This window comes from Lissotriton helveticus, chromosome 6, assembly GCF_964261635.1.
Source record: "Lissotriton helveticus chromosome 6, aLisHel1.1, whole genome shotgun sequence".
NCBI lineage: Eukaryota > Metazoa > Chordata > Amphibia > Caudata > Salamandridae > Lissotriton > Lissotriton helveticus.
This window is the reverse complement of record NC_136067.1, coordinates 521,445,571-521,473,373: the sequence shown is the minus strand read 5'-3', so window position 1 is coordinate 521,473,373 and position 27,803 is coordinate 521,445,571. Positions and strand designations below refer to the sequence as shown.

At 43.5% G+C, this 27,803-nt stretch overlaps 1 protein-coding gene across 4 annotated transcripts in view; it reads right to left on the bottom strand.

Annotated features, from left to right (window-relative positions):
* Positions 1 to 27,803, bottom strand: part of PRIM2 (DNA primase subunit 2) — a 1,274,342-nt gene that overhangs the window by 1,124,536 nt on the left and 122,003 nt on the right. Inside the window, exon 1 of one of the 4 annotated variants that reach the window (XM_078647993.1) lies at positions 27,299 to 27,580. The exons of the other annotated variants lie outside the window; for them this stretch is intronic. The gene's annotated coding sequence lies outside the window, so the exon portion shown is untranslated. Of the gene's footprint in view, positions 1 to 27,298; positions 27,581 to 27,803 lie in introns of those variants that run through there. 4 annotated transcript variants of the gene reach the window in all.

Here is a 27,803-nt window from a genome sequence, read left to right as displayed (position 1 = left end):
TGTCGCCGGTATTGTTTGCCCGGAAATCTAATGGCAAGATTAATTTATGTATTGACCTCAGAGAAGTGAGCAAGCAGATTCAGATTGACAAATATCCGTTGCAGAGGATCAATAAGTTATTTTTTTTTAAAACAATATGAAGTGCTTCTTGGCGGTGGGTCTCGCATCTGCGTACCACCAAGTGCTTTGACATGAGTAGAGCAGGAAGATTACAGCATTTGTAACTCCATTCGGGTGTTTTCAGTTTAATAGAATGACTTTTGCACTGGCATCTGCCACATGCATCAGTTTCTCAAAGATTGATGAAAGATCTTGAAAGGAATCGATGGGGTTCTGTATTTTTAGGATGATGTTTTAATAATGGGGAGGAATAGACATTATCATGATGAAAGGTTGAGAAAGTTGCAGTCCAAAGGGTTACAATATAATACCCAAAATGTAATTTTGCAAGAGCTCAGAACAAATATTTGGGACCTGTCATTGGTGGAAATGAAATTTCCCCGTCCAACTCTTCTTTTTTTTTTTTGGGATGGTATAGACGAAGGAAACCCCGGCACAAGTAAAGATGAGCTACGCTCGTTCTTGGGTCTCACAGAGTATTTTTTGTAAAACATTTTGCAGAAAAAAACGTATACTTTGAGACAATTGCTGAAAACTAGAAATACATTTGTATGGAATGAGGAATGAGAAAAACAGTTAGGAAATATAAAGAATGAGTAGTGCACAGCAATACCAATTCATGGTTTTGATCCAGCTTTGCGTGGTAGGAGAACGGTGGAGGCCAGTAAAAAGGGTTTAGGGGCGGTACTTACATAAAGGGTTGTGCATGGCAAGGAATGGGTAGTTTGTTTCAACTCCCGAAGTCTTACACCTATGGAGGAAGCATATTCGGCAATTGAGAAGGAAATACTTGCTTTTGTACGGAGCATTTGAGATCATTTGTGTGGGGCACGGAATTTGAAGTAAGAATGATCCATAAACAGTTGGTTAATTTGTTGACCACTAAAGGTTTTGTGAAGGCATCTGCAAGAATTGCGAGATTTTCTATGAGGCTTCAGGATTTCAACCATCAGAAAGTACGTACCTGACGTGCAGAATGAATTGGCGCACTGTTTGAGTCGCAAACTGTTACCCATTACAGAGCTTCTGTGGAGTGAGTGGGTTGCGCATGGTCAAGGCAAGAATTCTATTGGGAAGGAGAATTAGACGGAGGCTTATGAAAAAGATGAAGTTTTGTACAAGGGAAACAATGTATTCAGGATGGATGCGGGGGCAGGAAGATGTCCTCAGAGGAGATAAAGGGGTTCTGGGAATTTAGAAATTAGCTGGCAGTGGAATCAGACTTTGTGATGAGATGTGGAAAAATGGTTTCCCCACAAAGTTTGAAAAGAAGAATAATGGATTGTTTTCATTAAGGTCAAGGACAAAGAGGAGAGTGAAATCTTTAGACTGGTGGCCAGGAATGGATTTGGAAATAGTGAGAACTGTAACAGATGATTTGCAGTGTGCAAACTCCAATAGAAGTCTGAAGACATTAAGACTGACATTATGTACCATGAAATGTCTTAAAATGGTTTGGGAAATATTGGTGATAGACTTGGTAGGTCCTGTTCAAAACGAGTTTGCGGACAGTAAGTACAGCATTGTATTGATAGATTATTTCAGTAAATGGGTGGAACTGAATTTTGTACAGAAGGCAGATAGAGAAACTGTGGTGAGATTTTTAGATACGGTATTCAGGAGAGAGGGTTTACTGAGAAAATTGTTGAGAGATAATGGTCCACAGTTTAAGTCAACAGTGGTTGATGAGTTCCTTCAAAAAATGGAATGAAACCTGTAGTTACTTCAGTTTATCATCCTACTGTAAATGGAGCGCTTTAACCACGTGATTAAAGGTACAATTCAGATTGCTACCTATAATGGGGAAAAAATGTTAGGTTGAAGTAAAAAAAAATATGCTATGGACATATAGGTTAACACCTTCGCTCACAGGCTTTAGTCCTTCTGTATTGATGCGTGGAAGAGCCATATATGAAAAAGAATCTAGGATGAATGAATAGTGCACGAAAAGTAGAATGGTCACTGAAGATGGTAAAGGACAACATCTTGAAGGCTCAGTGAGTATAAGAAGTACGTTGATGCCAAGAACAGTATGAAGGAAGAGAGGTTGGAGGTAGGCGAGTGGGTGAAAGTCAGGAAGGTGGACAAGGTCCCCTAAAGGGAAGAGTATGTTTTCAGGACCACTCAAAGTAGTAGAGTGTTCGAACAGTTCGGCTAGGCTCATCGACAATCGTATATGGCACAAGTCAAATAGTAAGATGTAAGGAGATGGAGCGAAGGGAGGAAAGACATGAAGAAGAGGATGGTATGTTGGACGGTGGTTGGTTGTGGGGAAAAGAGTTACGGTGGAGCAGGAAAATGGAGAGTATAAATGAAAAAACAGAAGAGGTTCTGCGAGGGGAGGAGGGTGTGACATGCCACTTTCAGAGTCACAGTTTCTCGGCCCCTGGAAGACACCCAAGCACAATCACTGGAAATCCTACTCTTAGTTCCTCTACTACAATTCTGCACACATACTAATGGTTCTAGTTTTTTCTTTTTGCACATAGACTCAAGCTAGCTACCTCTATCTCGGTTCCAGGATGCTTGCTTCCGGTCCAGGGAGGACCTGGCTCGGTAGTTCGGACTGGACTGTTCCCATGAGGCACAGGGTCAAGACTGATTTGCATGAGGCTGGGTCTATACTGGGGTGGCATGGTGAGCAAAAGAACAATAGATTTACCCCAGATCTCTTGCCTAGTGTGAATGTTTGCTTTGTTCTGCATTCCGTCCATCATCTATGTGTCTTACTTTTAGAAAGTAGGCATTTTTTTGTTTAACCATTCGGTGTGCCTCTGCCCATTTGTGTATTGACTATCTGGTTTTGGAGTGACGGGTCCTGTGGATGTGCAGTCTGTGTAGACAGCCACCGGGGTTGGAGGTGTGCCTGGCCCTACCTAGATGACTCGGAGCTGAGCTGAATAGACCATGGCTGAATTTAGAGTAGTGGGAGGAGTTTTCCTTGCACCTGAATAGGGCCTGTCTCCCTTGTATAGGATCAAACTGGTTTGGACTGGGCTCAGAGACCCTTGCACAAAGAAAACAAAAGACATTTTGAGTTAGGAGAATTCCACCTGAAACCCCAGAACTTTAGATTACTTCGTGACTCAAGAGGAACCTTTGCCCAGGTGAAGAGCTGTGAGGAGATACTGCCCCTTTGCTGTGTGCAGTGTGAGGCTGTCCTGCAGTTGCTGTTTCTGCCAAGGAAAGGACCTTTTACTGCTGTTGTTACACAGTATGTGTTATTTACAGCCTGTGAGCACTATTTTCTATAATGAGCTTGTCCTACTGCAGGCATGACATGTTTTCCTGCAATGGCACCTGCTTTGCTTGCACCACTGGCAGGGTGGTGCTGCTTTCACAAATTCGGACGCATCTTATTATCTCTGTGAATTAATACCAGCAGCTAGCACACTCTGCTGAATTCGGTAACTATGCTCTCAGCAGGCTGGAATTATTTTGTCCAGAAGTGTCTGTCTTTTGTTTCTTAGCACTTATATCCAGGAAGAGTCGGGGTTTCTGTTGCTAACATTCAATTAGACAATCCACCACCATTCTTTCGATCAAAGAGCAGGGAACTTACAATTCTGAAAATAATTGCTGCCTCATAGACAAAAACCTGTCAGTTGTTTGGTTGCATAAAACCTGGGCTATACTTAGGTTAATCAAAATTTTTTACAAAAACACAACTGAAAGTAGTGCATATATTTCTTTTTTTTTTTTATTAATGCATGTTGGACGTCAATATACACAACAATTATAATTCACAGTCAGCGGGAGGTAGAGAAAGAAAAAGAGCAAAAAAAAATCAAAGTTATGCATTGCTTTTTACATATTTTTCTCCCCTTGGGCCCCACCAGATTAAACTGGGGGACCCCTCACCCACCAAGCCCACCCCTGAGGTAGGCAACGAACGACCTGTTTTCCTCAGTTTAGATTCGGTCTTCATTCCCTTTTAATGATTTACCCATTTTCCTCAATCCATCTAGTCAGAGGTACCAAGATTTTTAGACCCTTTATTCGAGAGCATAGTCCCCTTCTTGCATATATAGCTTTTTCAAGATTATAATTTGCTAAAAAACGAGATAGCCATTGCTGAAACGAGGGAGGGTTAGGATCATGCCATGCGGATGCGAGACATAAACGGAGTATCGCCAAGCTAATAAACACCTGCTCTCCTCCAAACTTCCCCTGAGTATTCTGGTCTACCCCGAGTCCTATCAAGGTTGAAGAGAGGACACAGTTGACGCCTAGGGATACCTTAAAAAAGTTAGTGATGTCTTGCTAAACTTTACGGAGGGCATCGCTAGAGGCAAAGATATGCATCAAATCTGCCTGGAATAAGGCACACCGAGGGCAGAAGGTTCCTCTCCCCGTCCCCAGTTTCGCAATCCTTTTAGGTGTGTAGTTGAGCGAGAAGCAAGTTTTGTAGTATTGGGCCTGGAGTTGGGCCGGAATCAAGGTATTCTGTGCTAGTTTGACAGAGTGAAAAAATAGGTTTTCAGAGGCCCCAGTTTCCACTCCCCACTTTATCGCCCGAGTACCCATATCATCTGTCATTAGTGAGTTTAAAAAAATTGTAAACTACACGAATAGATGGGTCTGTGTTCCTTCTCAAACGGTCGATTAAATCATTACTAGCGAAGCCGATTGGCCCTCCACCTTTCTTATCTAAAAAATCTCTAATTTGGAGGTATTTATAAAAATCTCTCCGATCTAGCGCATACCATTCTTTAAGATTATCGAAGGAATCCAGTCAAAATAAGAAAAGAAAAAAAAGCTTCCAGCTTGGTCAGCCCTGTGTTGCACCATTTTTGGATGATTGGTCCTTTAAAAATCTAGGGTAAGATAGCGGCCGTCAAGATGACAATTCTGCCCAGTCTGTCCGCCACCCACAACGCTGGCTCAAATGCAGCAACTTATCAACTGCTTCATTTGGGGGGAAAGAAACTGCACATGGCTCGTCACCTCACGTACCTGCGGCAGGACGAGGGAGGCCTCGGTGTTCCGCATCTCGGGCACTACTACGAAGCGGCGCAATTGCAAAGGATGATTGAATGGTATCAACTAGAATCGGAAATACATTGGTATTTTATGGATAGGGGTGTGGCAGGGATCCACATCTGGAAGGTTCCCTGGCTCCCTAGACGCCATACCTCTCCCTAGACGCCATACCTCTCCCTGGTCCTGCAAACCACTATGCAGGTGTGTGACAGGGTCCAGGAGAAGTGTCAGCTGTACTCGACTAGCTCACTCTTGACCCCTTTTATCATGAACCCAGATTTTTCCTCGGCCCTCGTGGGGAACAACTACTTGAAATGGCAAGAAGCCAACAGTAAACAAATTGGTGACCTATTTGATGAACGGGGACTCCTGTTCTGGCGGCTCATTATGGGATCCCCAAGAAGGCGTATTGGCAGTACTTGGCGCTGCGTCACTGGGTCACATAGCCTCAGGTCCGTCTGCATGCAGGTCGACTCCTCACAAAATTTGAGATTTGGTACATTACTCGCACCTCCAACAAACGCCTTCTGTCAGATATATATGGCTTTCTCAACAAAAGCCATAACTCAGTCCAAATCCCCAGCGCAGCTGATTTGTTGAGAGTTCTCACCCAAAGTCCAGTCGAGAGTTCTCACCCAAAGATTGGGCAGATATTATCCACAGGGCCCGGGCATCATCGTGCAGTACCTCAGGGAAAGAAATGCTCCTAAAAATTGCACATTATTGGTATTACACCCCGGTGAGGGTTGCCCAATGGAAGACCCGCAGCAGCGATCTCTGTTGGTGCCACTGTAGACAGCCGGGTACACTGTCCCATATCCTCTGGCAATGCCCTAAGGTTCAGGCGTTTTGGGAGACTATACTGCCCGTAGTTGATCAGATATATCAGACGGAACTCCCCAGATTTCCTAGCTATATAATCCTGGGGCTACCCAATCCTCTCACATATCCTCTCGGGTCCTGTAGGGGCAGGGCGATCACTCTAGCACTAGGGGCAGCCAAGCAGGTTCTCCTGGCGAAGTTAGGCACGACTGACATCCCAACTAAGTTAGATTGGCTTTACAAATTGTAGGAGGTTTTAGGGATGGAAAGGATCACAGCAGGGCTCAATCACACTTTACCTCAATTCGATAAGACCTGGGGGTCCATGGTTGCATACTTATCTTCAGATTTTATAGAGCTTACCTGCCCTCGTTATCTCAGAGTACTGCGATTCCCCGCGACCCCCCCAAACGGACCCGCCACACCCTGGAAATCAACGCTAGCTCCCTACTGAGTCATACCGTACGCTGTGTGTGGATACCTGTCCTATATCTTTTCTGTTTCTCTCAGTTTCTTCTCTGCTTTCCTTCACTCCCTCTTTGCTTCCTCCTCTCTCTCTCTTTAATAAAGTTGGATTTTGAATAAGTCTTTCCCCGCCGGCCATTGGTTGTAGGTGGGTGCAATGTCACCGATTGCAACCTATTCAATTAAAAAAAAAGACAAACCATAAAAATCTCAGGTAAAATGGGATTATTGCAAAGTGGTTTATGGTGATTGGGCCGGCCCAATCTGATCAATTTACGTTCTAATTTCCAGATGTTATGCCCCCCTTGCAGGGTTTTGAAACAGACTTTCTTATAGTGGCTGGCGTTTAAAAATCGCCAAGCCGCCACTGCAGTTTCCCCTAGGCCCCGGTATATGAATATGTGGGAAGGGATCCTCCAACAGGGCATCTCGGACGCAGAGTGGACTCACCTATGGTCCGACATTGCCAAGTTTAATCACTCAGTGGAGCTTAGGGAGACAATGATGGACTGGTACCTACACCCGCCAAGCTGAAACTGATTTTCCCGGGCACCTCCGATAGATGTTGGAGGGGATGTGGGCTCTTAGGGGACTTCTAGCACATCTGGTGGGACTGCCCCATTATCCGGCCGTTCTGGGAGGAAATTCTAGCCCAAATTAAGGAAATGTTGGGATACCCTATTCCTACCTCGATGGCTTCCACTCTGTTGGGTCTCCGTGATCCTGGTCTCGAACACCAGACTAGGGCGGACAAGAGGATCATGTGGCTCAGCATTGGCGCAGCCAAAATTACTCTGGCTGCAGCGTGGAAGAAGAAAGAGGCTCCGGCCATCTCTCTCTGGCACTCGAGGCTTTGGAAGATGCTCAGTATGGAAAGGATGGCGGATATCTTTCTAGATGATTTTAAGAATTTTGAATTTCGCTGGGGCCGCTGGTCGCATTCCTCTCCAGGGGCCTGCCATTCGCGGTCTGTCCACCTAGCGTTCGAGCTCTCACCTGTTCCAACTCTGAATCCCTGCCGCTACACATCAGGTCCCCTGTCCTGTGCTTATTGCTACCACCACTGGGGAGCTGGGTGGGTTTTGTTCGTTCTTCTTTGTTCGTTAGGACATCTCTCTTAATGCTCCATTATAGAAATGCATGCCAAGCCACGAGCCAGCAGAAGGATCTATTAGCACTACGGCAAGCTGTTTGTGAACAATTTTCCGGGAGGATTAGCCATTTGAACGCATTGTTATGACTCTGTACAATCGAGACTCTTAGCTGGCCTCTTCCTCCATTGCATACCGAATGGTGGTTTACATATTGGTTGTGCGGCACTTCCTGGGTCACTACGCAATGAGTACGAGGCTTGATCACAGGGACCCTTCCCCAGTCTTCCATGTGGTCTTCAGGCGATTGCTTTGGCTACCCCCTGTGTGGGATGAAGTGCGGGATTGTCGCATGCCTATTTCTACTATTTTTTTCTATTAAACTGTCAATAAAAATAATTTTGACAAAAAAAAAAAAATTTAAAATCGCCAAGCCCAGCCCCATGCTTCCACACCCATTATGAGTTTGAGGGGAGTTCATCTTTGGGCTTCTCTTGTATTACGGCTAAATTATTTAGTAGTTTTGTAGCCCAATAATAGTCTTATATTAGGAAGAGCCAAAACTCCCCTCACCCTAGGCAAATGCTCTTCTTGGCTTGGTATATGCCCAGATAAAGCAGGAAAATAAATCTTCAATTTTTTTAGACAATCCGTGGAGAATTCCAGTGGGATTGCACGAATAAGAAATAAAAATTTTGGGAAAAAATAGCATTTTGATGATGTTGCATCTGCCGATAATAGGCAGATGTAGGTTATGGATTCTCATCAGGGCTGGTTTCGTTTTAGCAATTAATGGGTCTATGTTATCTTTAACAATTTTATCTAATTTAGCAGAGATTTCAATGCCAAGATATATTGCATGTTTGACTGCACGAGTGTCATCGATTGTCAAGTTCTCATTACCAACGATTTGCTTTTGGAACGATTAAGGGAGTGCCCGGAGAGTGTCCCATATCACGCTGCTTCTCCCTCAATTTCGACCATAGCAGTTTTCGGGGTTGGGAGTCACAAGGGCGATATCGTCAGCATACGCCAGAACTTTGGTTTCCCAGCCTTGGGTGACAATGGGCCTAATAATTTCATTGGTTACTAATTGGCGTAAAAAAGGGTTGATGGAAATTGAAAATAAGAGCGGGGAGCTTGGGCATCCCTGGCGGGGACCTCATTATTTTAAAAGTATCTGTGAGTGCGCCGTTAACAAAGAGGCGTGCAGTAGGGTTAAAAAACAGCATTTTAAAAACTTGCGAATGTCCTTTTCCCATTCCAACCCTCGCCCGGGTCTCCCATAGAAAAAGCCAGGAGACCCTGTTGAAGACCTTTTCTGCATCTAATAAAATTAATGCCATTGGAGAGATCAGTGTCAAGCTCTTTTATTTGGGGGTGGTGTTTGGAGCTCTACAGTCCTAGGCCTTCGTAACTTTTTATTCCCCACAAAAGGATCACGGACAAATTTGGGTCCGTTTTTCCAACATCTTGGAGATACTACATGTATCCATGGTTAGACGATTCCCCTGGAGGAAACTGAAAAAATAGCCAAAATATATTGGTTTTTGTTGCAACAAAAACAAAAAGTGATAAAACAGCTTTGCAAATATATATTTCCCCCTCTCAATAAAAATGGCATGAACAATAGGTTTGCTGTGCTAAACTCACCATCTTCCAGGAATATGCAGATATTTTTGTAGTTCAAGGTGGAAGCAGGTGTGAAACCCAATGGTGAACCCAGAGAGTTATACATTTCTTAAAACTAGACAGAACTCTGGATTCAGCATTGGATCATTTGTGGAGATTGCTCATTGAAATAAAAAATAAGGAGGGGAAAAGTAACAATATTTTCATCTGCAATTTTTTGCCACAATGGCCGATTTTCAAAAGCAACATTTAATTACATCTGTCAGACTCTTTTGATCGCAGGGATATTTAGCATTTGTTGGTTGTCCAAAAACATCCAATACCCAGAGCCAATAACTAAATTGCAGCTTATAATACTGTTCCATTGTGTACAGACAATGCAGCAATTCACATGATTAAACCTTATGAATAAAAATGGGTATTAAGGAAATCTATGCATTTCTGAAATATACACAAGATACTGAGTTAGGTAAAAGTGGGTATTTAAAACCCTCTGTATTTGGGGTTACCCATTCTATCAAGTGATTCAGAGGCCAATTTTCAAAATGTTATCTTTTTGTACACTGGCTTACATTTGGAAGCCTATAATGGAGAGAAATTCAATTGATAATATCAAATGTTATATTATTCTGTGTTCCCACACGTCTCTCAAGAGAAAAACTCTACCCCACTTGTGTGGCTCGGCCTAGCACCCACAACACAAAATGCAACATGGACACACCAACATTTACTGACACATAAATGGGCTGTTTTGTCCCAGAGGCAGCTGTAGTGTTTTGGCCCAGGATCAGCCATGAAAACCTACCAGTCAGACATTTTTTAAAACTAGAAACCCGGGTGAGGGTATATATATATATATATATATATATATATATATATATATATATATATATATATATATATATATATATATATATATACACATACATACACATGTTGAATGGTTGTCACTCACGCATGAATGCCTGTTCCTGCAGTTGGCCATTGTCACCGTTGGCTTGCTGCTGGTCAGACGCTTCGTGAACGGGTGGAGTTTCATATGATCATTAAACTGGATTTATATCAATTAAAAGGATCTTTCTTTATTGCTACATTTGGCGACGATCGGGGAAACAACTCCACCTGTACCCACACAAGAATTTGGACAGATTACTTCGTAATTGAAATCTTTGAATTTACCTTCTGATCCGTGGTGGGAAGTACGTCCTATATTCTTTATTATGGAAGCGTCATAGTTTGAGACCTGATTGGTAAGCCACAAAATTCTTATTGGCTTGTTGGCTTTAAGAGGCGTGTCTGGAGTTTATTACTGTTTCACACGGATGTGACTGGACGACGTTCTCGTTTTTATCCAAAGCCTTTGCTGATTGACACCAACCAATCAACTGGATTTAACCCTGGCGATTACTAGTGGCTGTGTTACTACCACTGCACGTCTCTACAGCGATGTGCACGCTTATTGAAGTATGAAAAAATTGACATATTTGTACCGTTTTCTAAGGTGACTATTTATTTTAGCGTTTCAGCGCATGCAGTTATTTATACTAAAATGATTTAATAAGCGTATTTGTACTGCGATACGCACGCTGTCTCTAAAGTGATTTTTAGAAGCGTATTCATACAGCGATACGAACGCTTACTCAGAAGAGCATTTTTTCAACGATACGCACGTTTACTCAAAAGAGAATTTAAAAGCGTATTTCTACAGCGATACGCACGCTTGCTTATGAGTGACTTATTTTATTCTTTTTATGTGTACAATACATGGCTTTTATTTATTTGGACATTTTAATGGTGTTGGTAATTTTTATTTGATATGTTCTTTTAAAATCTTATGTAAAGCATTATTCTATATGATCTAAGTTTTTATTTTATATAATTGTATTCATTATATTATTTGGAGGTATGGCAAATAACCAATGGCATCAGATCACTCAGCCACCCCCATTTTTGAGTAAACCAGGATCTCCAGATATCATATGGACTGAATGGTTTGGTTTATTCGAAAATCATCTAATTGCAATTGATGCTTCTGAATATTCTGCTCAACGCAAATTTGCGATTCTTTTTGGATGTCTTGGTCAGGCTGCTCAGAGAATTTTTAAAAGCATTACTCCTATAGCTCCTCCTGTTTCTTCAGATGAAAGTGGAGATAATCCTTGGAACATTTATATTGAAGCCATTGCTAGACTAAAAAACTGTTTTGTGATGAACCTAATATTATGCTGGAACGTCACAATTTTTATGCAAGGAAACAAAAAGAGGAGGAGAAAGTGGAAGAATATATTTCTGCTCTTAGAGTTCTAGCCATTACATGCGATTTTGAACCTTCACCAGATAAATTCATACGTGATCAATTTGTGTTCAACTGCGCCTCAAGGAAAATTAAACAAAGGATTCTTGGATGTAAAAACCCATCTTTAAGCAAGGTAATTGATCTTGCTTCAAGTATTGAGCGATCTACTTTGACTAGTAAAGTCGTGATGGAACCAGTCAAACAAGGGTTAAATGTGGTTGAGTTTTCTGATTCTGATCAGGAAGGAACTGTTTGTGCAATCAACCCTAAAAGGTAAAACACAGTTTGTTTCTAAACCTTTTCAGAAGAAACAGGTTGTATTCTGTTATAGATGTGGTTCTAAAGACCACATAGCCAACGCTCCGAACTGTCCAGCACTTAAGAAACGTTGCACTGTTTGTAAACGGATTGGACATTTTCAAGGAGTATGCAGATTTGCAAAGAAACTTCCAAATGTAAACTTTATCGAGTATGATGTTGATTCTTGTTCAAATACTTTCAAGAATATTGTTGTAACTTTAGATTGTAATGGAGATGTAGATTCTATCAAGGGTCCTTTATGTTCTGCAATCATAGATAACGTTCCACTACAGGTTAAGGCAGATTCCGGTTCTCCATTCACAATTCTAAGAGACTCAACATTCTTTGAACAAGCACTGGTGTTGCCAATAGGTCTCGCAGTAGGAAAGTTGGAGCTATTGGTTTTGTAAATGACATTTTATATTTATATATTGTTATTGACAATGCCAATAACGATATATAAATATAAAATGTCATTTACAAAACCAATAGCTCCAACTTTCAAAAAGCGAAACCTATTGGCAACGCCAGTGCTTGTTTTAAAATGTTTAGGAAGAAAGGCTGGCTGCGAGGGGTGTTGTCCCACTTAGGACTGAGATTCGGCGAGTCCGGCTTCGTCTGTCTTGTTGTCCGTCTGCACTTCTACCTAGTGTAGGCGTTTGTCTGTGGGCCTGCAGTCTGACCTCTTAGGGTGAGTGTTCCGAGTGAGCATGCTTCATCATCCAGCTTTGCTAGTAGTATCAGTGAGGGACCCCGGGTCCCACTCTGAGAACATGAGAACTCCCCTCTGAAGCGGAAGAGTAGGGACAGTACACACTGGACCCGCAATTCTTATCCACAGTGTTGTGTTTTAATGACTTTTCAGCCTTTGTCTGTTTTTTCAAAATTAACTCATTGTAACTCATGTAAATGTGTAATTGCTTCACCCATTTAACTACAAAAGTGTATGATGTATTTTATGTGCTATCGACAACAATAATTTGAATCTTGATGCACGTGCTGGTGGAAACTCCAAGTTGTATTGTTATTTGTATCCCTCTTCCCTTACCCCGTTGCGAGGCGTGAATCCTTTATACATGTGCTGAGCAGCTGGGATTTATTCAAAAGTCGAACTAAGTAACTAGCTCCTGGTACTTCTAAAACACATGTATCTTTGTATCCATTTATGTAAAAAATGTCTGGAAGTTGGAATGCTGAATTGTGTGCTTGTAAATGTTATTGCTAGCAGGAGTGCTATGTTATCGGCCCCTGTATAGCGCTTTCTATTGGTATTCTGGTGCTGTGGCGCTTTCTTTATCTGGGCTCACTTTCATACAGTCTCAGAACGCCATCAGTCGGTTGTATAGGTTTGGCAGTGTGCGCTTAGAGGACAGATGTAGAACGTCTATTTCAAAGGAGATTCGTGTCTGTTAATATGAAAGTAAAATGCTTCATGTAGAGCCTCGTGGGAATTCATGAGTGTGGCGAAGCATTTTGCCCCTTTTCTGCTTACCGCGCATGTAACTGTGTCATTGCATATGGCGAATGGTATGTCACTGTGATCTATGCGCCCATGTCTGGACTTCATTTAGGGCTTTGCATTTAATACATCGCATGCATATGGAAACAAGCATTTGCAATGCAATAGGTCTCGCAGCATTAAAGTTTGAGTTATTGGCATTGTATATGACAATGGGTTGCATTAAATTTTTAGCTAAGTCTGTATTGGTGTTACTAAAGGTTCAAGACGACAAGGCTTAGTACCTCCCATCGACAAGCAGCCATCTTTTTTTCAAAGCCACACTTGCAGCTTAATGCACTGCCTTTAGTTTCCCAAAACATAATGGGTGGGTTATTTTGTGTGAATGTGTGTGTGCTGTATGTCTAAATGATAGGAGAGTGTATGCGTGTGTGTGTGTGGACTGTGAGTGTGTGTAAGTGATAGGAGTGTGTGTGTGTGTGCTGTATGTATAAGTGAAAGGAGTGTGTTATATGATAGATCCTTTTTGGGCAAAGAGCGAGTCTCCGCGTCTCCACTCAGCTAAGTTTGCATACCCAACGATCGGGTATCTTTCTTTCCCATGTTTAGCTGAGGAACATACTAACAATTTAACAACAAAAAACATGACCGTGTCCTTGTGTACTGTAACTGGTGCTCATGTAAATCGCCCCAATACCTTCGGGTCGCGTTCTCCTACATAAAACGGCAAACAAATATATATATATAGCAGCTGGCGCCTATCATCTCTAAAGAAATCCGCGGCCATATATCAATCAGGCACAATCATCGTGCACGAATTAGGCATAGATCTGGTCAGGGGACATTGTACAGCCAGGCAGAATACTGGTTTTGAACTGTAGTAGTGACGAGTTTGCCGTGTTGGGGGTACTTTGGGGAGATAAACTTCCTGTTCGCTTTCGATGTGCCGACCTAGAATGTATTAGTTAAGAGCGAGTACCCACGATACAAGTATTATGGAAATAAAGAAAGGACTAAGGTGACTGCCTGCCGCTGCCTAAACTATTTATTAGGCAAGTGAATAACATACGGCTCTTCATCTAGGATAGGGAAAACCAGTCCACTACTATATCAGCTTCCTTACAGGAAGTGCATATGCGGGAGGTGACAAACTATTTTGTGCCTAAATATTTTCTACTGTAAATTAGATTTAGGGCTTAACTAAAATGTGCTGTTCATTTTTCCTGCTGAGGCGAAGTGTTGAGCTCCGTGTGTGCCCTGCAAGGGGTTAACTGCAAACAGATCTCATGAGGGGCGGACCTTCGAGTCCGTGACGGCGCCCTCGAGCACACACTAAACAGTACCTGGGTCCGGGATGCCGCGGACAATGCGGGGAACAGCTGTGGACCGGCAGGGCTCAGCAGAGGCCCGGAGGTAGGTCCGGCTCGTGGCAGCGTTGAAGAGATGCGGCGCTGGAGCGGGGCCTCCGAGGGGCTCTGCGGGCCGTCGGGGGTGCTGTCTGTTGTCCGGGCGTAGGCAGGGCTCCTGGGGCAATCTGGCGGCTCTCCTCCGGTGGGGCTCTGTCCGGCCCGTGAAGGCGTCTCTAGCTGAGGCGTTACGGGCGGGGCGCCCACGTGTGTGTGTCTGTGTGCGAGGGGGGTGGGGGGGCAGCACTCGTGTGTCTGTGTGCGTGCGCGTGTGTATGTGTGTGGGAGGGGGAATCTCTGTATGTATGTGGCCGCTTGTGTGTGTATGCGCATGCGTGTGTGCTTCCCAGGAGCCAGCGCCTGGCCGCAGCGCTCGTTCGCGTGCGCGTGTCACTTTCAAATCGCCTCCATGCGCGCGGCCAGGACTGTCTCCTGGGAAGCACACATGCCGACAATAGGGGCTCGGCGGAGACGCGCTTCGCGCGGCTAGCCGAGACCTAAAAAAGGAGGAGGGAGAGAAAGATAGACCCGTGACACCGAGAGAAGCAGAGGTGAAAAAGAACCTACAAGAGTCAGATAAAGAGGCAGGAAGTGTCTAGCGGTGGATTGAAGAGGCGTGAGATGGAGTCAAGATGAGGCAGGCTTGATATTTTATCCAATCTGTGGCGGCGGCGCGGGGGAGATGTGTGTGGGGGGGGGGGGGGGGAAGTCTCTCCTAAGAAGAGCATGGGGTCACTGTCACTCACTCATCTTTGTACTAAGGAAGCGCTGCACAGAAGCACGCGCGGGAGTTCAGTGGTCGTTTCCTCAAGGAAGCGCTGCACAGAAGCACGCGCGGGAGTTCAGTGGCCGTTTCCTCACACCCCTCTATCTGGTGTCCCTGATGCACAAGGTTTAGCTATAATAACTACAGTAGTTGCACCGGGGGATAGGGGGTGGGGAAAGGGGCGTGGGGAGGGGGGCGATTGTGCCCCAACTAGAGCTGATGGAAGGGGACAATTTTCCTATCTTGTGGGTTGGTCATGGCACCCTGGCTACGCCTCTGTGGATGAAAACTACTTATCGTGCAACGTAGGCTGCGTCTAGCGATAGCTCTGCTGTCTGGGGCCTGCGATTCAAGATGAGTGCAGTGGGGAGATTTTGTGCTGCGTGACCCTGTCAGCTCGGGATAGCGCTGCGGTCTGATACCGGAGCCTCTAGGATCGAGTGCAGTGTCGACATGTGGATATAGCGTCTTCAGTCGTGCTCCTAAAACTGGACCCACATTTCACCCACACAGGGAGAAGGATGTTTCGATCTCGGTGTGTCAGCTGACTCTACAAGATGATTGTGCCAACAAATACCCAGCACTTTCCTCACAGGGGGTGATGCCTTTGTAAGACAAGCTGAGAATGAGAAACAAAATGTTACAATGCATGCCATTTTTAAAATGCTGCTCGCGCTTCCTCAACAGCTGTACAACGATGCACAATTGGTTTCAGTGAATGCATAAAATGGGGCTGTTGGACTTCAGCAGAACACGGCAGAAACAAGAGAAAAAAAGGGAGAGAGAAGGAGGGGGTGAAAGAAGCAGAGGGACTGAGCAGAGGTACTGTGCAAGGGCGACGTGTAGGAGACGGATAGAGAAAGAAGCGACAGAGGCTGAGACTGCAGAAAGAAAAAGAGTAGGTGGGAGCAAGAGAGAGAAGGGGGGTGTGAAGTAAGACAGACAGAGCAGAGGGGATAAATAGTGACACAGAGGGAAAATCAAACGGGTAAGGGGGATTGCAGCATGAAAGTACGGCCGGCCTGCGGCCGGCCATGAATAATTAGGGGAGGAGAAGCCCTTTGATGTGCTGGGCTGGCCGTGAATGCGCGTGCTTGTTTGCTCACGTGATTCACGTGAACTTCAAGAAAACCGCAGGAACGAAGCCCTTGGTTTGACGATGATTTTGGCCACTTGAATTCTCGTTCCCTCAATGCGCTTGCGCGCATTGTAGGTCACGAGACCTAAAAATGGGTTAGAAGAATTGAGCTAATTAAATCAGATGTCAATCCCAAGGCGTTTGGTGAGAAGGATATCAACATGATTGGTTACTTTGTAAGTTTGGTGCAATGCCTTGGGAGGGAAACAGTAACTAAGATTTATGTTGCTGAAAAAGGAAAGAATATTGTGGGGTGGAAAGATCTTGCTCGAATGGGTCTTTATCTGGTCCCTGGGGATTATGACCCTATTAAGGTGGGTGAATTGCCTAAGTTTAACAATGATTTACCCGTTTCCGTAGTGGTTTGTGCTGATACAAATGTTTTAGCTGTTCAAGATATCCTCACTGAGTTCACACCTGTTTTTAAAGAAGTAGTTGGAAGTGTAAAGGGGCTTGAACACAAAATCAGATTGATTCCTGGGTCCCAACCTATTGCACATAAGGTGCGGTTCCCTTAAGTGTTAGATCGGAATAAAAAAAAAATGCTAAATGATTTATGTGATCAGGGCATGATAGCACCTATTAATTCATCACAATGGGTGGCTCTGATCGTGGTCGCTCACAAAAAGACAGGTGAAATTAGGCTATGTGCAGATTTGCGCTCCCTCAATAAGAATATTATCGTAGATTGCCATCTACTTCCTAGGATCCATGAGCTTCTGGCAAACATAGGGGAGGCTAGATGGTTCTCGCTGATCGACCTGAGATCAGCGTATCATCAGGTTTCATTGTCTAAAGAGTCTCAAGAACTTACATCTTTTATCACCCCTTTTGGTGCTTTCAAATTTCTACGACTTCCCTTCGGATTGGCTTCGGCCGGTAGTGTGTTTCAGAAGCTAATGGATTAGTTATTTCAAGGGTTGTCCGGAGTGCATGCATATCTTGATGATATTCTAATTTTTGCTAAGTCCTTAGATGAGCATAATAGGATTTTGAGGAAGGTACTTTCAATTTTAATGTCCAGGAATATGACAGTTCGCAGTGATAAATGTAAATTTGCTGTCAACAAGATTGATTATTTGGGTCATACAGTTTCTGACCGGGGTATCACTCCCAAGTTCTCAGTTATCAGGGCTATTGAGGATGCGAAACCTCCGTCTGATAAGGACGCGTTAGGATCTTTTCTCACATTTAGCTGAGTACTATGCTAGATTTGTCCAATCTTATTCTCAATTGGTTGAACCTTTGAGATTTCTCTTGAGGAAGGGTTCTAGTTTTGTTTGGACTGACGAATTGAATAGAATTTTTTGTGAGGTGAAAAAAATGATTGTTTCAGCTAAAGCCATACATGCTTTTAGGGAGGATGCTGGGTCTATAATTACAGTGGACGCTAGCATTTCTGATCTGGGTGCTGTTCTCACTCAGAGAGTTAACGGTCAGGAACAAACTGTAGCGTTCGCTTCTAGAGCCCTCGAGGATTTTGAGCAAAGATACAGCACAATAGAGAGAGAGGCTCTGGCATGTGCATGGGCGGTTCACAAATTCAAGATGTATATTTGGGGAAGGAAATTTGAGTTAGTTACTGACCACAAGCCTTTGGTTTATATTTTTAATAAATCTAATTCAGCTTCCATGTCAGCGAGACTCATGAGATTGGTGTCAAAGTTGCAAGAGTTCAATTTTACGGTCAAGCATATTTTGGGAGGCAAGAATTTTCGTGCTGATTGTTTATCCAGGATGGCTATGACTAAGGATGATGAGGAGGATTTTCTGGTGGAAGATGTGGAGTGTGTTACTGTGGTGGATGCAGTGAATGAGTTGTGTGATGTTATTTCTGAGAGTGACTGGAAGGAGGCTGCTTTATTAGACAATGTACTTCTAAAAGTCATTGACTACACTACTCATTGTTGGCCAGAACCTAGGGGTTTGAGTGGAGATTTGCGCAGGTTTGCACAAGTTGCGGAGGAACTCTCGGTGGAGAACGGTATAATTCGAAGAGGGGAAAAATTTGTTCCACCTTTCAGACTGCATGAGTCAATTATCAATAAGGCACATCAGGGTAATTTGGGTGTGACGAAAACGGTTATGCGTATCAAACAGCATTATTGGTGGCCTTCAATTGATATTCAGGTCAGAAATTTGATTGATTCCTGCCCCGAATGTTTAATGTCTGACAAACATTGGCGTACCTTGAAGGTTCCTTTGCAGCCTACTGATTTTCCAAACTCGGCTTGGGAAAAAGTCGGGGTTGATTTTTCAGGTCCGTATTCTATTTTGAAGCAGGAGAATAAGTATGTGATTCTGTTGGTTGATTATTTTTCCAAGTGGATGTATTTCGATTTTGTGAAGTCTCCGGATTCGGATTCAACTATATCTTTTCTTAAAAAGATTTTTGATTTGCATGGGACTCCTAAATTAATTGTCACCGACAATGGGACACATTTTGTCTCTGACAAAATGTGTACGTTTTTGAAGGAGTTGGATATTAAACAGTTGAAAGTGGCATTATATTCTCCAGCTTCCAATGGTTTAGTTGAGAGGGGGAATAAGGTAATTAAAGAAGGCATTCAGACCGCTGTGTCATGTAATTACAAGGTGGAGGATTTCGTCAAACAAAAGGTGTGGCATTATAATACGTCCCCTCATTGTGTTACAGGAGTATCCCCTTTTTCTCTTTTGAGAGGGAGGGAAAATCGTTCTCTTTTATTCCCTTCTTGGTTGAGTCAGAATGATATCAAGAAAGTTGCAGATTTAGATTCGGTTAGGAAGTTTGTTCAGGACAAGCAAAACCAAATGAAGCTACACTTTGATGGAAGGATGGATGGTAAAGTTGTAGATATCTTTGCAGGTGATTGGGTGCTAATTAAGAATCCAGGGAGAATTGCCAAAGGTCGTTCGAAATTTTTTGCACCACTTCAGGTTGTGAGAGTTAGCAAAGGAGCAGCATTTTTGGGAAAAAAGGGTTGGTGGAATAAACGCCAGTTAGTAAAAGTGACGGAACAACAGGCTGAGATCATTGGGGGTAGACAAGAGAAAGATCATTCCGATGGTTTGGATTGGAGTTTTTGGTTGAGTGTCCCTAATGTTGGTAAAGAACCTGTTTATTCTGAACCTTTGCCTTTTCAAAATAATAGTCAGCAATGTACTAGGAATGTTGTTAGCCCTCAAAATGTTACTATTGATCAAGTTTGTTTGTTTATTATGTTTTGGAACTCCAAAGAGGTCCACATAAAATAAAAAAAGGAAATACATGATACAAAAATGCTCGTACAGATGCAACAAACATTAACAAGTTTTTGCCAAACAACTAAATAATCAGCACAACACAGTTAAATAAAACCCTCTAATAGATATACAAGAAACATTTTAAAAAATTAAAAATGCTAAAGCAGAACATTTCATTTGGAGGATTATATAAAGCACATAAGAAAGAATTGGCTGTAAGGATATTCAATTTCAAACAAATTTGTCTTAACCACTTGCGACGAAATAAACGAAGTGCAGGACATATAAAAAGAACATGTACGAAGTCCTGGGTAGACAAATTACAAAGATTGCAAATTGCAGAGCAACCATACCACTTAGCCATAAGCTTATTAAGAGGGAGTAGATCCTGCCTCAAGAGAAGCCAGAAACGCTGTATGCCATGGGATAGGTTCCAGGCGATATAGGGTTGCATGCGTTTTAATACGCACGTATCAGTGAGAGGGGATACTTTCTTCTTTGCAAGAATAGATTCCCTGTCCAGCCTAAAGCTGAGATCCCACGAGGCCTGTTTCAATAGTGATTTTAACTGTACGGCAGACAGAGTGAAAAGAGTGCTCTCCTCCAATTGCAGAAGTACAACAGCTTTCCTGAAATTCTTTACAATAGAGGAGAACTCCCTTAAAGTGCCCAATAATTCCGACTTCATTAAGTGTCTCAGGGTACCCACATCCCCTCTGGCCAGACTGGCTACCCAACGCACTAGCCCTGCCAAACCCTGCACCCAGCTACTACGGATGCCAAACTCAAGTCTCAGGGATAACACTGTGCAGGCAGTGTTAATAGAGGCTAAAAAACGTAGGGTTTTTTCCTTCTGCAACATGTAAAAAACCCCAATGCCCTATATCAATTATTTCAGTTCCGTACAGAAGGGATGACGGGATTTTTGCCCTAAAAACCTCTAGCATGTGAGGGAAATGTCTTCTCCCATTGGCAGAGTACAATGCACTCAAACTTTTACCCTGAGACAGGGCCTTCCGGGCGTTATTATCAATATGGGGCTTGTCACTTAGGTTATCAGATATTATTTTCCCCAGGAAGACATAAGACTTAACCACCTCCAGTTTATGACCTCCTACGGACCAACCAAAATTCTCATATTTTCTTTTTTTCCTCCCTGAAATACTCATAATTTGACTTTTGGCCGTATTTATCTTTAAATAGTGAAGTTCTGCAAAAAGGTGTAGGGCGTGCAGGCGATTATTTAACCCTTTGGGCGTAAGGTCCAATATAAGGATATCGTCCGCATATAACAAACAGGAAATTGGGGATCCCCCTAATGACGGAGCAATACCTTCACAAGCAGATAAAGACATAGGAAGATCAGGGATGTATAGGGAAAAGAGCAGAGGCGCCAAAAGACACCCCTGCTTTAATCCATTGATAGTAGGAATGATTTGTGATAACCCCCTTTCCCCTCCTTGAAGGACTTGGCACCAAGTATCTGAGTGAAGGGCCTTAACCAAATCTAACAGGAGAGGAGGCATGCCTAGAGCAGCAAGTTTTCTCCACAGCAACGGCCGATCCACTTTGTCGAATGCTGTGGAGAAATCTATAAATGCAGCATATACTCTTCCTCCTCGAACCCTTACATATTTATCAGAAATTATCTGAAGTGCGGTAAGGTTGTCCAATGTACCATGACCCTTGCGAAAACCTGTCTGTTCTAGAGGTAAAATGTGATTCCTCTCCACCCAGTCATTTATAGTATATAGGAGGCATTTGGAGAAGGCTTTACCAATTGCGTCGAGAAGGGCGATTTGCCGATAATTCTTAGGATCGTTCCTATCTCCCTTCTTGAACAATGGCACCAAAATGCTCCCTTTCCAGGACGAGGGGACAGATTTATTCAGGAAGCAAAATCTAAATAAGAAGAACAAAATTTTGCTCCAGGAAACTGGGTCCTGCTTCAGGGCAGATATAGGGAGCTCATCGGGCCCCATTGCACCTGAAAGGCGGAGTTCTTTTATGGCCGATTCAATGGTTTTTTCGGACGGGAAATCTATTAGAAGATCACTATTATTGCAAAAACTCCCATTCTCGGCCGCAGGCCCATTACTGGCATATAGATTAACAATATAATTAACCCAGATTTGCTCAGATATGTGGATAGGGCAGGGACTAACTCTTGTTCCACAACCCTCCCCGATTATAGACCAGAACAATCTAGCGTGCCCGTTTACTGCCACCTCACGCAGATTGATCCAGAAAGAGTCCTCTTTTTCTTTTTTTATTTTAATCTTGGCCCTTCGTCTTCTTCTATTTAAGAGGGCTATTTTACGGTATCTTTCGGGGGATCTGAACAAGTATTGTTCCCTCACCAATTTATTTATTTCCTTATTTAAGGAAATGACCGAACTGGGGAGTATGGACTTTTTTATAATTGAATTGGGTTTCCTTGCAGCCAGAGTAACCTCCTTCATAAAAACCTCAAAAGACATTAATTCGGCCCCTAGCCAATCATGGAGATCTTTGAGTGTTTTATCTAGAATATGTTCCAGGACCTTCATGGCTTTTGAGTTCCAAAAACATCTTCCAGATTTAGCACCAAAATTAACCAGATCACCATTAAGAGTCCAAGGGTCAGCAGGAGGCAGTGTTATAGAAAGAGTTAAAGTAATTACCTTATGGTCACTAAATGAAGTCTGTGAGACCACTAGGTCTTTTAGTAGATAGAAAAAGCAATATTCCACGATTATATAGTCCAATATCGACTCACTGTGATTTGATTTATGCGTAAAAAGTGCAGGTGTGTCGGAGGGAAGCCTTCCATTAGCTATAATACCCTCGGTTTCGGACAATTTTTTTAGGAGCAATTTCCCGCTCTTATTCGTTCTAATTTTAACTGGAAAAAAAGCTTGAGGAATCTGGAAATATTCCTCTTTAAGCTGGTTTCTAAATAGATCCAAGCTTAAATTAGAGACTTTACAGTTAAGATCGCCTAGTAAAATTACATGGGGGGGAGGGAACTGTATCCTTAATTTGTTTAATAAAATCAAAAACTTGTTTTAACACTCCATTGAAACAGTCATCGGGGGGATATATGCATTTAGTGATACCAGGGGGTGTTTCTTTTCCACATTGTCAAAACTAAATAATGTCACAGCCTGAAAGAGGTTACTGGGATCTAAGTGGTGTGAATATTTCCACTTTATCCGGTTTGATAACAGGCATGCGATACCCCCGTTAGCGTGTCCCCTCTTAGAGGCGACAGCCCCTCCTTCTAGGACAATGTAATCCCTTCCCACGATTATTTTGTCCGCACACCACGTCTCTTGAATACAAATCACATTAGCCTTCAAGGAGTAAAGATACAGCATCTTTTCAGGGCTGTTCTTGATTCCAGCGGCATTCCAAGAGATAATTTTTACGCTATTGCTAAAGATGAGAAAATAATTTGGGATTGTCCGTAGATTTACCTGATAAAACGCCAGGTAACCAGTTCCATTGCTGACCGTCTTCTACTCTATTTCCATTTAGGGATAAAGAGGGAGGAATTACATGTGTTACTAGACGTTTAGATTTAGAAAGGCAGATCTTTAAATCCTCAAAAGGAAAAGAAGGACCGGCTTGTCTCGAGCCAGAGGGCCTTTTATCAAAGGAATCAACTCTACAGATGGGGTAGAAAGGCATTACGTCGATCCCACGACTCTGAAGACTCTCACCTGCTTCAAAATGTGGTTCACAATGAGATTGGAATAGAACCTTACCCTAGTGCAAGAACCTGCCTCAACATTCAAAATTGAGACCAGATCAATGTCACTAGTTTGGATTAACTTCAAACTATCCATCTCCTTGAAACACCTAAGAAGCCAAGATCTATTCATTATTAAATCAGTATCAAAGAGAGGGAGGAAATCCAACGTCAGCGTATCTATACTATCCTCTATTGGGGTTCCAGAGGATTTATTGGAGCAAACTGCATCTTCTATCGAGGCAAAAAAGGGGGGAGCAGTAGGATTGAGGGCCAATACCAATCCAGGAGCAGATTTTATCATCTTCACTATCGGAAAAGGGTTCGTTGACCTTCCCGATCCGATAGTGGAGCTACCTAGATTGGGATTCGTACAACTGGAAAAGATATCGTTGTACTCAACAAGGGGAACTGGAGCCTCATGTCTTTGCATATTGGTGCCCTGCTTCGGGCTTCCATCTTCAGACCCAATAATAGCCGGCAAGGACAATTTATCATCACTCTTGCCATGCTGGTCTAAAACATCATCAAAAATTATTTGTCTCTGCCTCTTTTTTTTTTTTAATTCTGCGAATAGGTTTCCTCTTTTTTCCTCTACACCCATTTGGCTTTTCCATTTTTTCTTTTTCCCCCTTCTCCTTAGTCTCTTGGGCAAAGATAGGAAAAAACTCTAACAGAATTTAAATCAACTCCTTCGCCAGTATCTTCTGCAATTTCAAGAGCCAAGTCCGTAATACAATTGTATGCAGAAGATTTAGGGACTGACAAGAGCTCGGTTGGTATAAGCTTGTTTCCGACGGAAACAGGCGAGATGTTCTGGGCTGAATTAAGAGGGGAGTCCAAGGGCCCAGATCCTGGCGAAACATCACCACCGGATCTAGGCCCTTGCAAACCACCTCGAGGATCTATACTGGGTATCTTATCCCAAGAATTATTTAAAAGGACCTTCAATATCTGGGTAACTGTTTCCAGAACACAATCATTACTACCCACAAATTTACCCAATAGCAGTAATATAGAGGACAGCAGATGTTCTAAAGCAATCAGGGACTCAGAGATAGGTTTATCAAGACTCTCTGGGCGGGGAAAGACAGTTGGGTGAATGCCCGATATATTCAGCTCGGGACTATTTGAGATGTTAGACAGGGGGGTAATGTCTTGGGATTTAATAGAAGGGGTGCTACTATAGAGTCAGAGACCCGGGGGAATGGAACCAAGCGGAGTTTTAGTGGCCTCAAATAACTTCAGAGATCCATCTACTAGGTAGCGCCCACAGAGATCCAGATCAATATCCAACATTTGAGAGTCCTCATTTCCTACTTCCCTTTGGTTGGAACCAACTGCAAGATCTTGAATCAGGTTGACCCCGGACATTGTAAGAGTATTATGCTGCAACATACACTCAGCTCTAGGGGCGGGCAATTTAGTAGAAAGGGAAGCAGTAGGTTGTGTCGAATTAATTTCCTCACAAATCAGTGAGCTCATGGCTGGTATATTTTCCATATGTGGGCCCTCCAATGACGACTTAGGAGACCCCACAAGGGAACCAACTACACCCATATCCGTAGGCATATTCTTATCTTTGGGCTTCTCCCATAATTGGAATAATTGACACTGGCCCTATAGTTGCAGGTTTTGGACCTCCTTGTTTCTAAGAGGGTTAGATTTGGTTTTTGCACAGGACCTTCCTACCAAAAGTCTCCCTGAACGAAGCTTTTTAGCTGTCATGATTATATGTAAAAGAGGGAGATAACAGATGCAGTCCTTTATGCAAATTAAATTAAAAAAAAATGTCTAAAAAGAATTATACAGGATAAACTGTGTGTAGCTGAAAGTACTCAACAAGAAACAATAACTGATAAAAATAAGAATAGAGGGACAGTATAATAAAAAAAAAATTTAAAAAAAATGAGTGGGCCCAGCCCAGCCTACTTCGGCCTAAGAGGGCCTAAGAGGGCCTAAGAGGGCCTAAGAGGGCCTAAGAGGGCCTAAGAGGGCCCGCCCTTTGCCCGGGCTTCTCCCGGCGCGCTCCCGCGCAGCGGATAAGGAGGGTTGTAGATATAGGAAGATTAGTTAGAGGGGCGGAGCGAGCAGGGAGAGCGGCACAGGTGACAAGGGTTTAGTCCAGCAAGGGTTCCTGGGAACTGGAGTCCCGTACCCGCCGCTCGCAGCCCTGCTCCACAGAACTCAACCACAGCAGCCTCCGAGGTGACCCCCCTCTTCAAGATCAGAGACCGGGGTAACAATTGCAGCGATGCGGGACCCGCGAGGTGTGGCAAAAGGGCAGGAGACCACAAACAGCAACTAAAGTTTTCCGCAGGTACAAAGAGTTTATAGCAGCCTATTGATCAAACTTTTTCTTCCTTTGGCAGACCTATTAGAGCACCAGAGAGATATAATGAATTTATTAGATTTTGAATGTTTGTTTATTTTTTTGTTGTTGTAAGGGGGAAGGTGATGTAGTAGTATAATAATTATGTCATACACCGCGCGATGTATGTTCTCACAGCAGCGCGTGTGTAAACATGTTTATAGTTGAATGGTTGTCACTCACGCATGAATGCCTGTTCCTGCAGTTGGCCATTGTCACCGTTGGCTTGCTGCTGGTCAGACGCTTCGTGAACGGGTGGAGTTTCATATGATCATTAAACTGGATTTATATCAATTAAAAGGATCTTTCTTTATTGCTACACTCACCTAGTCTGCTGGGATCCGCAAAATCCCAACACTTCAACCAATATAAACACTACTTTCACCAGAAAAAAATTATTTTCCCGTCTGTTGGACAAGAAGTCTACCACACAGTTATGGTAGTGTGGTGGTCAACAGGTCGCACACTCCACTACAGTAGTTAGGGTATAGCTACAATGCAGCTACAATGCAGCTCAATTATGTCCCGTCCAAATACTTGATAAGTAAGAAACAGTCTGAATGAATACATTCAGGGCCGGACTGGGAACCACAACCGGCCCTGGGAAAGGGCTCGGCCGGCCCCCCTCCCCACTCGGGGGGAGGGGGGAGGGGGTATGGAGGTGCCGCCGAGCTCTTTGCCGGGCCGGATTTCGGCCGATTTTGGTACAGGGCGATTTAGATCCTAGAAGCGGCCCCCACCCGTGCGGCGCACCGGGGGATTGCCCGGTGCCCGCTATGGCCAGTCCAGCCCTGAATACATTGCTTCTTGCCCTCCCTTTCAGCATCTGCTATACACTTGTTCAGAGGAGTAAAAAGGGAATTCACACCCCATTTTATTCTGTCCTTTGCCCGTGTTGTTTAAACTACCATGAAGAGAACAATCCCTCTTTATATAAATAACTATACAACCGTGACATGCAAAACATCTGGCTGCTCATACCGTCGAAGTAGATTTGTAAATGCATGTTAGGCACACTCAAAACAATTATCGCATTGTTAAAAAAGGAACTAGTGGAGTTTTATACCAATAGTAAGTAGTTACAAATGAATAAAGTTGATAATCAGAAGTACAATTTAACTGAGTTACAACTTAACCCCGTGAACGCAATCTTCAGCTTCCTTTAGATGGTCTAAATAATTGACAAATACAAGGAAAATGCCTAGCTTAGGAGTGGAAGGGTTTCAGTTCAGAGGGGAGCTACTGATGGTACTGTCTGAGCGCCGCTGGACCAGAAGTCGGTCCTGCAGTGTGTGACCCAATTCCCAGAAGCAACAGCAGCGAGTTAAAGACACATGGTAAACACAACCCTCAAAACGAAAGCGAAACCGCTCTAATACACTACAATGCACTCCGATACGCTGACAGTGCAGCTCTAAACGAGCTAGCAGGGCAGCTCAGGGCAGCATGGTCACATTGTCCACATGAAACAGCCATGCTTGGTAAACTCACCGATCTCGAAGCGGGCGCTGGGGAAGCACTGCAAGGCGCCGATCTGTCGGTCAGAGTCCCCTACACTCAGGCTTGAAAGAGTCACAGTATTTTGTACGGAACGGGGACGTAACGTCTTTGGAAGAAGGTCGTTGACAAGAAACAGAGCGGTACAGAAACTGCTGCGAGGCCGCGTTACTGGCTGGCCAAACTGAATGCACGCCAAAAGGGTAAACTCGCAAGTTCAGCTACCACTGCGATTCTCAAGCACTGGCGCCGGCTCATTGACAGGGAGACCACTGCGCCAATGAACAGTTGGCAAGAGTTTTCTGAGCCAATCACAATCCATTGTACAATCTCCGGTGCTCAACAGCCAATGAATAATAAGAACTCACTGAGCAAGACTTGATGTAAACAATTGCCTAAACCAATGTAAAGTCATCAGGTTTTCCCGCCACTAGCAGTGTCTGTTTCTTCCTAAGTGGTTAGATTGGAGCAGGTTGGTATCAAAAGGTACGACTGTGCT